At 43.1% G+C, this 12,574-nt stretch overlaps 1 long non-coding RNA gene across 1 annotated transcript; it reads right to left on the bottom strand.

Moving 5' to 3' along the window:
- Nucleotides 1-8,047: 8,047 nt before the first annotated feature.
- Nucleotides 8,048-11,681, bottom strand: LOC132538097 (uncharacterized). Its single transcript, XR_009549503.1, has 2 exons — nt 11,557-11,681; nt 8,048-8,406 (listed from the first exon to the last, which is right to left on the bottom strand). It is a non-coding gene; the product is annotated as an uncharacterized LOC132538097 (long non-coding RNA).
- Between the last annotated feature and the right edge of the window lie 893 nt (nt 11,682-12,574).

The following is a 12,574-nucleotide window of genomic DNA, read 5'->3' as shown; positions in this document are numbered from 1 at the left end:
CATACTTAGATTGGAAAGGAATAAGGATAAAGAAAGGATCCTCAAGGCTGCAAGAGAAAAACAAAGAGTCACCTACAAAGGAAAACCCATAAGATTAGCAGCAGACTTCTCCATACAAACACTACAGGCCAGAAGAGAATGGCAAGATATCTATCGAGTGCTCAATGAGAAAGGCTTTCAGCCAAGAATACTATATCCTGCTAGATTGTCATTCAGACTAGATGGAAGCATCAAAACCTTCTCAGACAAGCAACAGTTGAAGGAAGCAACCATCACCAAGCCTGCCTTGAAAGAAGTTCTGAAAGGTTTCCTATAAACAACCAGACCACCACAAATAGAACATATATCAAAACACTCTAAAACTCTACAAGAATGGCATTAAAATATCTTCAATCTTTGATATCAATAAATGTGAATGGCCTGAATTCACCTATTAAAAGGCACAGAGTAGGAAGATGGATCAGAAAACACAACCCAACAATATGTTGTCTACAGGAAACTCACCTAACTCAACAAGACAAACACAGACTTAAAGTGAAAGGATGGAAAACTATCATTCAAGCCAATGGCCCACAAAAAAGGGCAGGAACAGCTATTCTCATATCTGACACGATAGACTTTAAAATAGATAAGATTAAAAAAGATAGGAATGGACACTACTTAATGCTCAGAGGATCAGTCAATCAAGAGGACTTAACAATTATTAATATCTATGCACCCATGAGAAGCCATCTAAATACATCAAACTTCTACTGAAAGAGCTACAGCAATATATTAACAGTAACACAATCATAGTAGGGGACTTCAACACCCCACTATCTCAACTTGACAGATCATCCAGAAAGAAAATCAGTAAAGACATAAGGGAGCTAAATGAAGAGATAGATAACCTAGAACTATTGGACATTTTCAGAGTCATTCAGAGCAAGTTGTGGTATATATACACAATGGAATACTACTCAGCTGTAAAAAATGGTGACTTCACCGTTTTCAGCCGATCTTGGATGGACCTTGAAAAAATCATGTTGAGTGAAATAAGTCAGAAACAGAAGGATGAATATGGAATGATCTCACTCTCAGGCCGAAGTTGAAAAATAAGATTAGAAAAGAAAACACAAGTCGAACCTGAAATGGAATTGGAGTATTACACCAAAGTAAAAGACTCTGGGGTGGGTGGGTGGGTGGGGATAATACAGGTCCATGAAAAATGATGAATGAAATAGTGGGGGTTTTATTGCTAAATGGGAATCTGGGGAATGTTATGCATGTAAAAATAAATAAATAAATAAAAAATAAAGTGAAGCATGCTGAGGTGGAACTCATTGTGTTGATTAGGTTGGGATCAGCAGATGCAATATCAGTTGGTATGAATTGAGAGAAGCATGCAGGAAAGTGAGCCCCACCCTAGAGGTTCCAGGACTGGGGGAAATATAGGCTCTAAAGAGGAAGCGGGAGGTTCCTGCTGTCTTAGGGTTCAAGAAGACAATAGATAGTTATTGCTATAATCACATTATTTGGTAATTGGGTTAACTTTGAAAAATCCCTTTGTTAGGATTTGCTGTATCTTACACAACATCACCATAATTTATGTCCTTTGACATTACTTGTATATAGCTGTGCCCCAGTTGCTTCTGTTCTCCCTGGTCTAGGCTTTTGAGAGAGTCAATATGTCAAAGACTTAGCCTATGTATTAAAAAGACTCAGACTGTGCTTTAAAAAGTTAGAGACATACAATCAATTTTCCCCTTTCATATTAATTAAATAGTGATTTATATGACTACAAATTAATAGGAGTGTACATAAACACCATTCCCACCACCAAAAGACTGTGTCCCATCCCTTCCTCCCCCCGCCGTCCCAGGAAGCTGAATATCCACCCTCACCCTCACCCCAGGGTTTTTACTTTGGTGCCCTACTCCAGATTTAGTCAAATCCTGCTTTTAGTTTCCCTTTCTGTTCTTCTTTCTCAACTTCTGTTGATGAGTGGGATCATCCCATACTCATCTTTATCTTTCTGACTTAGCTCACTTAACATAATTCCTTCTAGCTCTGTCCAAGATGGGTCAGAGAAGGTGGGTTCATTGTTCTTAATAGCTGCATAGTATTCCATTGTGTATATATACCACAGCTTTCTCAGCCACTCATCTGTTGTTGGGCACCTGGGTTGCCTCCAGGTTTTAGCTATTACAACTTGTGCTGCTATGAACATAGGTGTACAAAAATATTTCTTTAGGGAGTCGGGCAGTAGTGTTGTGGGTTAAGTGCACATAGCACAAAGCGCAAGGACCAGTGTAAGGATCCTGGTTCGAGCCCTGGCTCCCCACCTGCAGGGAAGTCGCTTCACAGGCAGTGAAGCAGGTCTGCAGGTGTCTATCTTTCTCTCCCCCTCTGTCTTCCCCTCCTCTCTCCATTTCTCTCTGTTCTATCCAACAACGAAGACAGACAACAATAATAACTACAATTTTTAAAAAAAAAAAAGGGGCAACAAAAAGGGAATAAATAAATAAATATTTTTAAATATATTTAAAAAATATTTCTTTAGAGATGATAAAGGGCTGACAGGTGACACAGTAAATACAGCACTGGACTCCCAAGCATGAGGTCCTGAGTTCAGTTCCCAGGATCATATGTGCCAGAGTGACACTCTGATTCTTTCTCTGCCTCATGATTAAATAAATAAGTAAATATTTAAATATATTTATATCACAATGAGGAGCCAGGTTGTGGTGCACCTGACTGAGCACACACATTACCATGTGCAAGGACATGGGTTTGAGTCCCCGCTACCCACCTATGGGGGGAAGCCTTATGATCCATGAAGCTGTGCTGCTGGTGTCTATCTTTCTCCCTATCTCCCTCTCAATTTCTATCTGTTTTTATTCAATAAAATAAAAATAAGAAAAACATTTTAATTAATAGCTAATTAATTTAAAAGATACAAGGCTTATCAGTGGCTGAACCTAGAACTTATATAATTTAAGCAAGACCAGCTCACAGATGACTCAGAGGAAGAGAGCTAGGACCTGCAGACAGAGCCCCCTCACCCCACAATGCCTATACAAGTAAGCTCCAGATTGGATGCCTTAGGGCAGAGCATTCTGGAAATGATCTGGTCTGAACAATGCCCAAGATTTAACAGACACTGAGGAGTCTGTGGTAGGTGGGACTGCAGCGGGACACCTGGGGGAGATGCACTACAACCACAATGCAGAGCAGGCGGCCCCACCCTCCCATGACGCACTGACCCTGCCCTCACTCCTCATGGCGAGGTGATAGAAATGTCACAGCTGAAGAGCTGTCAACAATTTGTTTGGATTCTGGGACAAAGCTGTTTTTGATAGATACAACTGGGGTCCCACATGGCCTGTGTGAGCAGAACCTCTGGAGGTGAAGGCACCTCAGGGGTTCTGAGTCATTGGGGTTGGGACATTCAGGGGCTAAGGCTACCCTGTGTGGAGGAGGGACTCACAGGGGAAGACAAAGGCTGAAGGAAGGGGGTGTCACTCCTCTGTCATCCTGTCTTCAAACCTCTCAAACCTGTCAGCACAAAGGAATATCGGAGTGATGCCTGAGCTCCAGCCCCAAGGAGTTCCATTTAAATTGTGGGATTGAGGGGCCAGGTGGTGGTGCATCTGGTTAAGTTCACACATTACAATACGCAAGGACCCCGGATCAAGCCCCTGGTCCCCACCTGTGGAAGGAGGGGGGAAGGCTAAGCAGGGCTGCTGGTGTCTCTCAGTCTCTTCCTCTCTATATACCCCCCTCCTCTCTCAATTTCTCTCTGTCTCTATCCAATAATGAATTTTAAAAGAAAAAAGAAATCTTAAAAAAATAATAATAATAGGGTGGTCCAGGAGGTGGCGCAATGGATAAAGTACTGGATTCTCAAGTATGAGGTCCTGAGTTCAATCCCCGGCAGCACACTGTACTAGAGTGATAGCTGGTTCTTTGTCTCTCTCCTCCTATCTTTCTCATTAATAAATAAATAAAATCTTTAAGAAAAAAATTAATAATAATAGGGGCTAGGTGATGGCACCACTGGTTGAATGCACATGGTACAATGTGCAAGGACCCAGATTCAAGCCCCTGTTCCCACCTGCAGGGAGAAAGCTTTGCGAGTGGTGAAGCAGTATTGCAGGTGTCTCTGTCTCTTTCTCTCTCTCTATCACCCTTTCCCTCTTGATCTCTGGCTGTCTCAATGCAATAAATAAATAAAGATAATAAAACAAAAACTTTAAAAAGAAGAGTTTAAAAAATAATAATAATAAACTGTGGTATTGGGCTGGGGAGGTAGTATAATGGTTATGCAAAAGGCTTCCATGCCTGAGGCTCTGATGTTGCAGATTTAGTTCTTATCACCACCATAAAACAGAACTGAGCAGTGAGCTCTCTGTATCTTTTACTCATTTAAAAAAAAAAAGGAGTAAATAAAATATCTTTTAAAATAAATAAATCGCAGGTGGAGGGAATAGTATAATGTTTATGCAAATAGACTCTCATGCCTGAGGCTCCAAGGTCCCTTGTTCAAACTCCTACACCACCATTAATTAGACCAAGCAGTGATCTGGTAAAAATAAAAATAAATAAATCCCAGGTTCAGTCTCCAGTGCCCACCACAAGCCAGAGTTGTACAGTTCTCTGAGGAAATTAAATTAAATTAAATTAAGAAATAAACTGTGAGGGGCCAGGTGGTGGTGCACCTGGCCAAGCACGCATGTTACAATGCACAAGGACCCAGGTTCAAGCCCCTGGTCCCCACCTAAAGGGGGAAAGCTTCGCAAGTGGTGAAGCAGGCCTGCAGGTGTCTCTCTTTCTCTCTCCCTCTATCTCCTCCTACCTTCTCAATTTCTGACTGCCTCTATTCAATAAAGGTAATTTTTTAAAGTTTAATATGGAGTAGGGCACCAAAATAAAAACCCTGGGTTGAGGGTGAGGGTGGATGTTCAGCTTCACAGGGCGAGGCGGGGGAGGGAGGAATGGGATGGGACACACTCACCAAGTGCAACTCTGAGTCCCCATTGCTACTACCCTCAGAATCTGGAGCAGCAACAGGGAGGGACACCAGGGCACAGAGATCTAACCAGGAAACTCAGGAGAAGACCTATACCTCTGTGGCATAGCTGAGGGGCTGTGAAAGTTATGCATGTAAAAAAAAAAAAAGAAGAAGAAGTAGAAACGCAAAGCAGAAATTGACTGAGTTTGGAGTATGGCACCAAAGTAAGAAAGCAGAGGTACACTAGAGTTTGCAGTGAGTACCTCCCTAATACTTCCTCTCCACTTTTCCAAGCTTTGGGTCCATGATTGCTCAACAATTTGTTTGGCTTTGTATGTTAACTCTCTTTTCAGTCACCAGGTTCCAGGTATCATCAGGATGCCGGCCAGACTTCCCTGGATTGAAGACACCACCAATGTGTCCTGGAGCTCAGCTTCCCCAGAGACCCATCCTACTAGGGAAAGAGAGAGGCAGACTGGGAGTATGGACCGACCAGTCAACGCCCATGTTCAGCGAGGAAGCAATTACAGAAGCCAGACCTTCTACCTTCTGCAACCCTCAATGACCCTGGGTCCATGCTCCCAGAGGGATAGAGAATGGGAAAGCTATTGGGGGAGGGGGTGGGATATGGAGATTGGGCGGTGGGAATTGTGTGGAGTTGTACCCCTCCTACCCTATGGTTTTGTTAATTAATCCTTTCTTAATAAATAAATAAATAAATAAAAAAGAACAAATGCTACAAATGTTTATCTGGAACCAGAAAAGACCTAGAATTGCCAAAACAATCTTGAGAAGGAAGAACAGAACCGGAGGCATCACACTCCCAGATCTCAAATTGTATTATAGGGCCATTGTCATCAAAACTGCTTGGTACTGGAACATGAATAGACACACTGACCAGTGGAATAGAATTGAGAGCCCAGAAATGAGGCCCCACACCTATGGACATCTAATCTTTGACAAAGGGGCCCAGACTATTAAATAGGGAAAGCAGAGTCTCTTCAACAAATGGTGTCGGAAAAAAATGGGTTGAAACATGCAGAAGAATGAATCGAAACCACTGTATTCCAACAAATACAAAAGTAAATTCCATACGGATCAAGTACTTGGCTGTTAGACCACAAACTATCAGATAATTAAAGGAAAATATTGGCAGAACTCATTTTTGCATAAATTTTAAAGACATCTTCAATGAAAGGAATCCAATTACAAAGAAGACTAAGACAAGCATAAACCTATGGGACTACATAGAATTAAAAAGCTTCTTCACAGCAAAAGAAACTACTACCCAAACCAAGAGACCCCTCACAGAATGGGAAAAGATCTTTACATACCATACATCAGACAAGAGGCTAAAAACCAGAATATATAAAGAACTTGTAAATCTCAACAACAAGACAACAAATAACCCCATCCAAAAATGGGGGGAGGACTTGGACAGAATATTCACCACAGAAGAGATCCAAAAGGCCGAGAAACACATGAAAAAATGCTCCAAGTCTTTGATTGACAGAGAAATGCAAATCAAGACAACAATGAGATATCACTTCACTCCTGTGAGAATGTCATACATCAGAAAAGGTAACAGCAGCAAATGCTGGAGAGGGTGTGGGGTCAAAGGAACCCTCCTACACTGCTGGTGGGAATGTCAATTGGTCCAACCTCTGTGGAGAACAGTCTGGAGAACTCTCAGGCTAGAAATGGACCTACCCTATGATCCTGCAATTCCTCTCCTAGGGATAGATCCTAAGGAACCCAACGCACCCATCCAAAAAGATTTGTGTACACATATGTTCTTGGAAGCACAATTTGTAATAGCCAAAACCTGGAAGCAGCCCAGGTGTCCAAATAAACAAGTGGCTGAGCAAGTCGTGGTATATATACACAATGGAATACTACTCAGCTATTAAAAACGGTGACTTCACTGTTTTCAGCCAATCTTGGATGGACCTTGAAAAAAAATCATGTTGAGTGAAATAAGTCAGAAACAGAAGGATGAATATGGGATGATCTCACTCTCTGGCAGAAGTTGAAAAACAAGATCAGAAAAGAAAACACAAGTAGAACCTGAACTGGAACTGGCGTAGTGCACCTAAGTAAAAGACTCTGGGTTGAGTGGGTGGGCGGGGAGAACACAGGTCCAAGAAGGATGACAGAGGACCTAGTGGGGGTTGTATTGTTATATGGAAAACTGGGAAATGTTATGCATGTACAAACTATTGTATTTACTGTTGAATGTAAAACATTAATTCCCCAATAAAGAAATTTAAAAGAGAGAGAGAATTGAGAGTAGAACTAGGAAGCAGGATTAGGGCAGAAAGGTGCTTGCAAACTTGGAGCTCTATATAGGCAATTAACTGTTACCACAATGATCTAAACCAGGGCCCATATCTACTCATATTTAGCACAAGAGTCAGTACAACCTCTGAGTCCCTATCAGACTGTCTCTCTTTCTCTCATAAACAACTAAATAAATCTTTTTTTTAAATAGAGAAAATGGGGAATGGGCAGTGATGCACCAAGTTAAGAGCATATGATACCATGTGCAAGGATCCAGGTTCTAGCTCCAGATCTTACTTTGGAAGGAGGGGGGAGGCTTCATGAGTGGTGAAACAAAGGTATCTACAAGTGTCTCTTTCTCTCTCCTATTTCCTCCTCCTCACTCAATTTGTCTCTGTCTTATCAAATAAATAGGGGGGGGGGAGAATGGCTGCCCACTGAGAAGTGATAGATTTATCAAGTAGTTACCAATACAGTAATAGTGTTGGTAGCAACAGAGAGAAGGGAGGGGAGAGAACAACCCTCACTTGGAAGGTACTGGTGATTAAGTTTACTAGTATCATAACTATGGAGATCGTACAGTGGTTATACAAACAAATGTGGTAGACACAGACTACAGAGTATAAGTCAAGCTTTAAAATGGAATGATTTAAAAAAAAACAAAACAGAACACTGCTTAACTCTGGCTTGTGATAGTGCTGGGGTTGGAACCTGGGAGCCTCAGGCAAGAAAGTCTTTTTGCATAACCATTATGCTACCTCCCCAGCCCAGGAGTAAATTTTTTTTAATTTTTATTTATATTGACAAGACCATAGGATAAGAGGGGTACAATTCCACACAATTCCCACCAACAGAACTCCATATTCCATCCCCTCCCTTGAATGCTTTCCTATTTTTTATCCCTCTGGCTGTATGGACCCAGAATCATTATGGGGTGCAGAAGGTGGAAGATCTGGCTTCTGTAATTGCTTCCCTGTTGAACATGGGCATTGGCAGGTTGATTCATACTCCCAGCCTTTCTCTTTCTTTAGCAAAGCAGGGCTCTGGGGGAGGAGAGGCTCCAGGACACATTGGTGGGGTCATCTGCCCTGGGAAGTCAGGTTGGCATCATGGTAGCATCTGGAACCTGATGGCTAAAAAAGAGTTAAGAAAGAAAGCAGAACAAATTGTTGATTAATCATGAATCTAAAGGCAAGAATACTGCAGATGAAGATTTGGGGTCTCTGTTTTAGGAAAAGCTAGTAGGTCTATTTTAGGTATATTCCAAGGGCCCCATGACTTTACTAGCTTTTGCCTGAGCCTGACAACTAACATGTAGGTGGACCCAAGGTATTGTCTGGGGAGATGGTGTCATAGTTGGAAAGGGAACCAGAAAGCTGGACCAGGGAAAAGAGTAGCTCTCAAATATAGGGAAAGTTGTGGTCCGGGAGGTGGCGCAGTGGTAAAGCTTTGGACTCTCAAGCATAAGGTCCCAAGTTCAATCCCCGGCAGCACATGTGCCAGAGTGATGTCTGGTTCTTTCTCTCCCCCTCTATCTTTCTCATAAATAAATAAAATTAAAAATATATATATAGGGAAAGTATATAAATATTGTTAACTGTAAACTGCATCAATTTGATCTGGGTCCCATATTCAGCACAAGAGGTTATGTAACCTCTGCATCCCTGTAGGTCTGAGCTCAGATTCTGTGGTCATGGCTAGAAACATTCCAGGCTGCATTAATTTCAGGACCCATCTTCCTTGAGTTGTAGAGTATGTTGTCTAACCTCTCTTCAGAGAATGGAATAGTCCCTACCATTGTTGATCCACATTGAGGGCAAGGTCCTATAGCAGCCCACAAAGGGCCCTGTTATGTTGTTCCTGATGGAGGTAACCAATGACAATGGCAAGAGGAATCTGTTAGAAGTCTAGGCCCATCATGTTGTGTGGGAATCCCAGGTCTACCTGACTAGGGCCCCAGGTGATGTGGTGGCCTGATAGTGACCAAAGAGCCATCATTAAAGTATGTTGGTTTCTTGCCCTTATCCAGCTTTTGTAGTCCTTACTTTGTCTGACAAGGTTAGCTTTAAAGTGATTGAGGGAAGTTAAACATAGGAAGTAGGTGAGGAGGGTGTCTAGGTCTAAGTAGAAACTATTTGATTAGGTATTGTATGGTGTCTTTTTTAGGTCTTTCTACTTGCTTGCTGCATTTATTGGCTCACTGCAAACTATTGTGCACTTTTGCTTTAAGGTATATATTTTCCCCTAACTTATGAATACATGTGAACATATGCCCTATCTCATAGGCCCCTGTTTTCTTCTTTTTCCTCTCTTCCTATCAATAAGCCAGGAAATGACACGCATCGGAAAGGATATGGAGAAAAAGGAATTTTGCTTCACTTCTGGTGGGAATGCAGCCCCACCAGTACAGCCCCTTTGTAATACTGTATGGAGAGTCCCGTGACTTGGGGCATTCCCAAAGTAATCCTAGTCTTGTTTTGTTGTGTTCTCAGGTGATCTTCTTTGTTATTCTTTTTTTTTTTTTAATATTTATTTTATTTATTTATTCCCTTTTGCTGCCCTAGTTGTTTTATTGTTGTAGTTATTATTGTTGTTGTCGTTGTTGGATAGGACAGAGAGAAATGGAGAGAGGAGGGGAAGACAGAGAGGAGGAGAGAAAGATAGACACCTGCAGACCTGCTTCACCGCCTGTGAAGCGACTCCCCTGCAGGTGGGGAAACGGGGTTCGAACCGGGATCCTTATGCCGATCCTTGTGCTTTGCGCCACCTGCACTTAACCCGCTGCGCTACAGCCTGACTCCCCTTCTTTGTTATTCTTTCTTTCTTTCTTTCTTTTCCTTTTTTCTGTCTTTTTGTTGTTGTTGTTATTTTTTATTGGGGGAATTAATAGTTTATAGTAAATACAGTTGTTGATACATGTATAAAATTTCTCAGTTTTCCAGGGCCAGGTGGTGGTACACCTAGCTAAGCATCCTTACTGCAGTGTGCAAGGACCCAGGTTCAAGCCCCTGGTCCCCACCTTCAAGGGGAAAATTTCACCAGTGGTAAAGAGACAGGTATCTCTCTATGTCTCTCCCTTTCTATCTGCCCCTTCCCTCTCAATATCTTTCTGTCTGTATCCAATAATAAATAAACAAAATAAAATATATTTTTTTAATTCTGTTTTCTGAAACACTCTTGACTCCCCACTCCCCTAGGTCCTCCTCAAACATCTTGCACCAAGTCTCATAAGCCCCCCTCCCCATCCCCAAGTCCTTTACTTTGTTGCAATTCACCAAACCCAGTCCAAGTCTGCTTTGTGTTTCCCCTTCTGTTCTTATTTCTCAATGTCTGTTTGGGATGCATTGGATCGACCTTCTCGTGGTGCATCCCGTGAGTACCCATTCATTGGGGAAACTGACGATCCTTCCTAGCCAACTGAATCCACATGGATCCCAGTCACTTTCAAAGCCAGCAACAAGCAGCTCCTGACAGCTTTCAACCTGACGCTGTTGACTGGCTACAGAAGAAGGGCAAACGCTAGAAGAAGAAGAATGTCTGTCTGTGAGTGAGATCATCTCATGCCCATTCTTCTGTTTCTGACTTATCTCATTTAACATGATTGCTCTAAGTTTCATCTAAGATGAAGTAAAGAAGATGAATTCATCATTTTTAGTAGCTGAGTAGTATTCCATTGTGTATATACCACAACTTTCTCAATCACTCATCTGTTGTTGGACAACTGGATTGCTTCCAGATTTTGGCTATTACAAATCGTGCTATTGGGGCCAAGTGGTGGTGTATCTGGTTGAGCGCACTTGATACAATGCGCAAGGACATGGGTTTGTCAAACTCCTGACCCTGGTTGGCCCCACTCCCACCCCCACCCCCTACCCCTGCACTGGAGGAAGTTTCAGTGCTACAGTGTCTCCCTCACTCACACTGTCTCTAGCTCTCTCTTGCAATCTGAATTAGTCAACCTGGAAGTCTAGCCCTGGCAAAGGCAGATAAAAGGTGGGGAAAATAATAACAAAAGTAAAGCTGGAATGGATGATACCACCATACCACTGACCACAGGTTATTCAGGGGGCCTCTGCCTTCTGACTTGGTCTTTCCGGATGGGGCAGTAGGACAGATCCACAAAGAACTCAGGATTTACAACGCTGATAAACAGGAACTAATAGATGACTTTAAATATTTACACGTGCGCAGGCTTCAGGCAAGGACATTACCAGGGAAGGGCAGAGAGGAAGAGGGGAGGCAGGGGCAGAGACGTGGGAAAAAGTAAACGGGCTCAAGCTCACCTAAACATGTGCTTCAACTGTGCCCAGAGAGAGAAGGATGGCTCTGGGAGGGGAAGATCCCATCCAGGTCTGAGGGGAAGGTTCCAGAAGCCGGGCCTTCCAGGGGAGATCCTTGTTTACCCTTGGAGGTGGGACCAGAGTCAAATTATGACTCTAAGTTATTCCCAATTCCCAGAGAGGACGGCAGCAGGCTGGGAGCTTAAAGAAGGGAAACACGTTGTTTCCAGGACATTGTTTGTTTGCTCTGTCCCCAAGTGCTTTCCCTCCCTTTCTGACTTCCCCAGTCCTGGCCTCTCTCTCCCTTTCTGGGTTCTGCTCTGCCCTCCACATCCTCAACCCCTAGCTCCCAAGCCGATTATGGGGGGCAGGGAGGAGGCACAGAATAAGTACTTCTTAGCTTCAGCAAGTGACCCTAGACAGGATCAGAAGGGCTCTCCTGTCCCTCCCAGAACAACCTGATCAGGGACCCCCAATTTTTTTCCAGCCTCCAACCAAAGAGACCAAATTCAACCCCTCTATTTCTAGAACTCACAAGGACTCTCAAACATACTCTGTCACTTTGGGCAAGTCTCGCATACTCTCTGGAACAGAGGGGTCATTCCAGAAAAAAGAAACCTCTCTACTAAGACTTTTCCTAACCCATAATGGCAGAACAGGGGCCATCAGACCAGCAGAGATCCTGAGATCCGGGGGCCTGAGGCAGGCACCAAGCACAGGTCTTCAAGGGATAGAGAGCCAGGGGCCAACCTGACCTATAAGTAGTGAGCTGGAGCCCCTCACCCCTGCAAGGAGCACTCCCTAACTCCACTCAAGTCTGCACACACTTTTCTCACGGATGAGGCAATCTGGACCAAAGGTCCCTTTAAAAGACTAGAGGGACTAGAAAGGGGAAAGAGAGTAATCTCCCCCTCTGTTCAGGGTGCCTTCCACTCACCCTAAAGAGTGATCAGGAAGTTCTATGGGAGGAACCATGGGATTCACACACCCATGGACTGGCAGTTTGTGCTGATGAATATAA

Source organism: Erinaceus europaeus, chromosome 4, assembly GCF_950295315.1.
Source record: "Erinaceus europaeus chromosome 4, mEriEur2.1, whole genome shotgun sequence".
Classification (NCBI taxonomy): Eukaryota; Metazoa; Chordata; class Mammalia; order Eulipotyphla; family Erinaceidae; genus Erinaceus; species Erinaceus europaeus.
The sequence above is the reverse complement of the archived record's forward strand: the minus strand, read 5'-3'. Positions and strand labels throughout refer to the sequence as shown.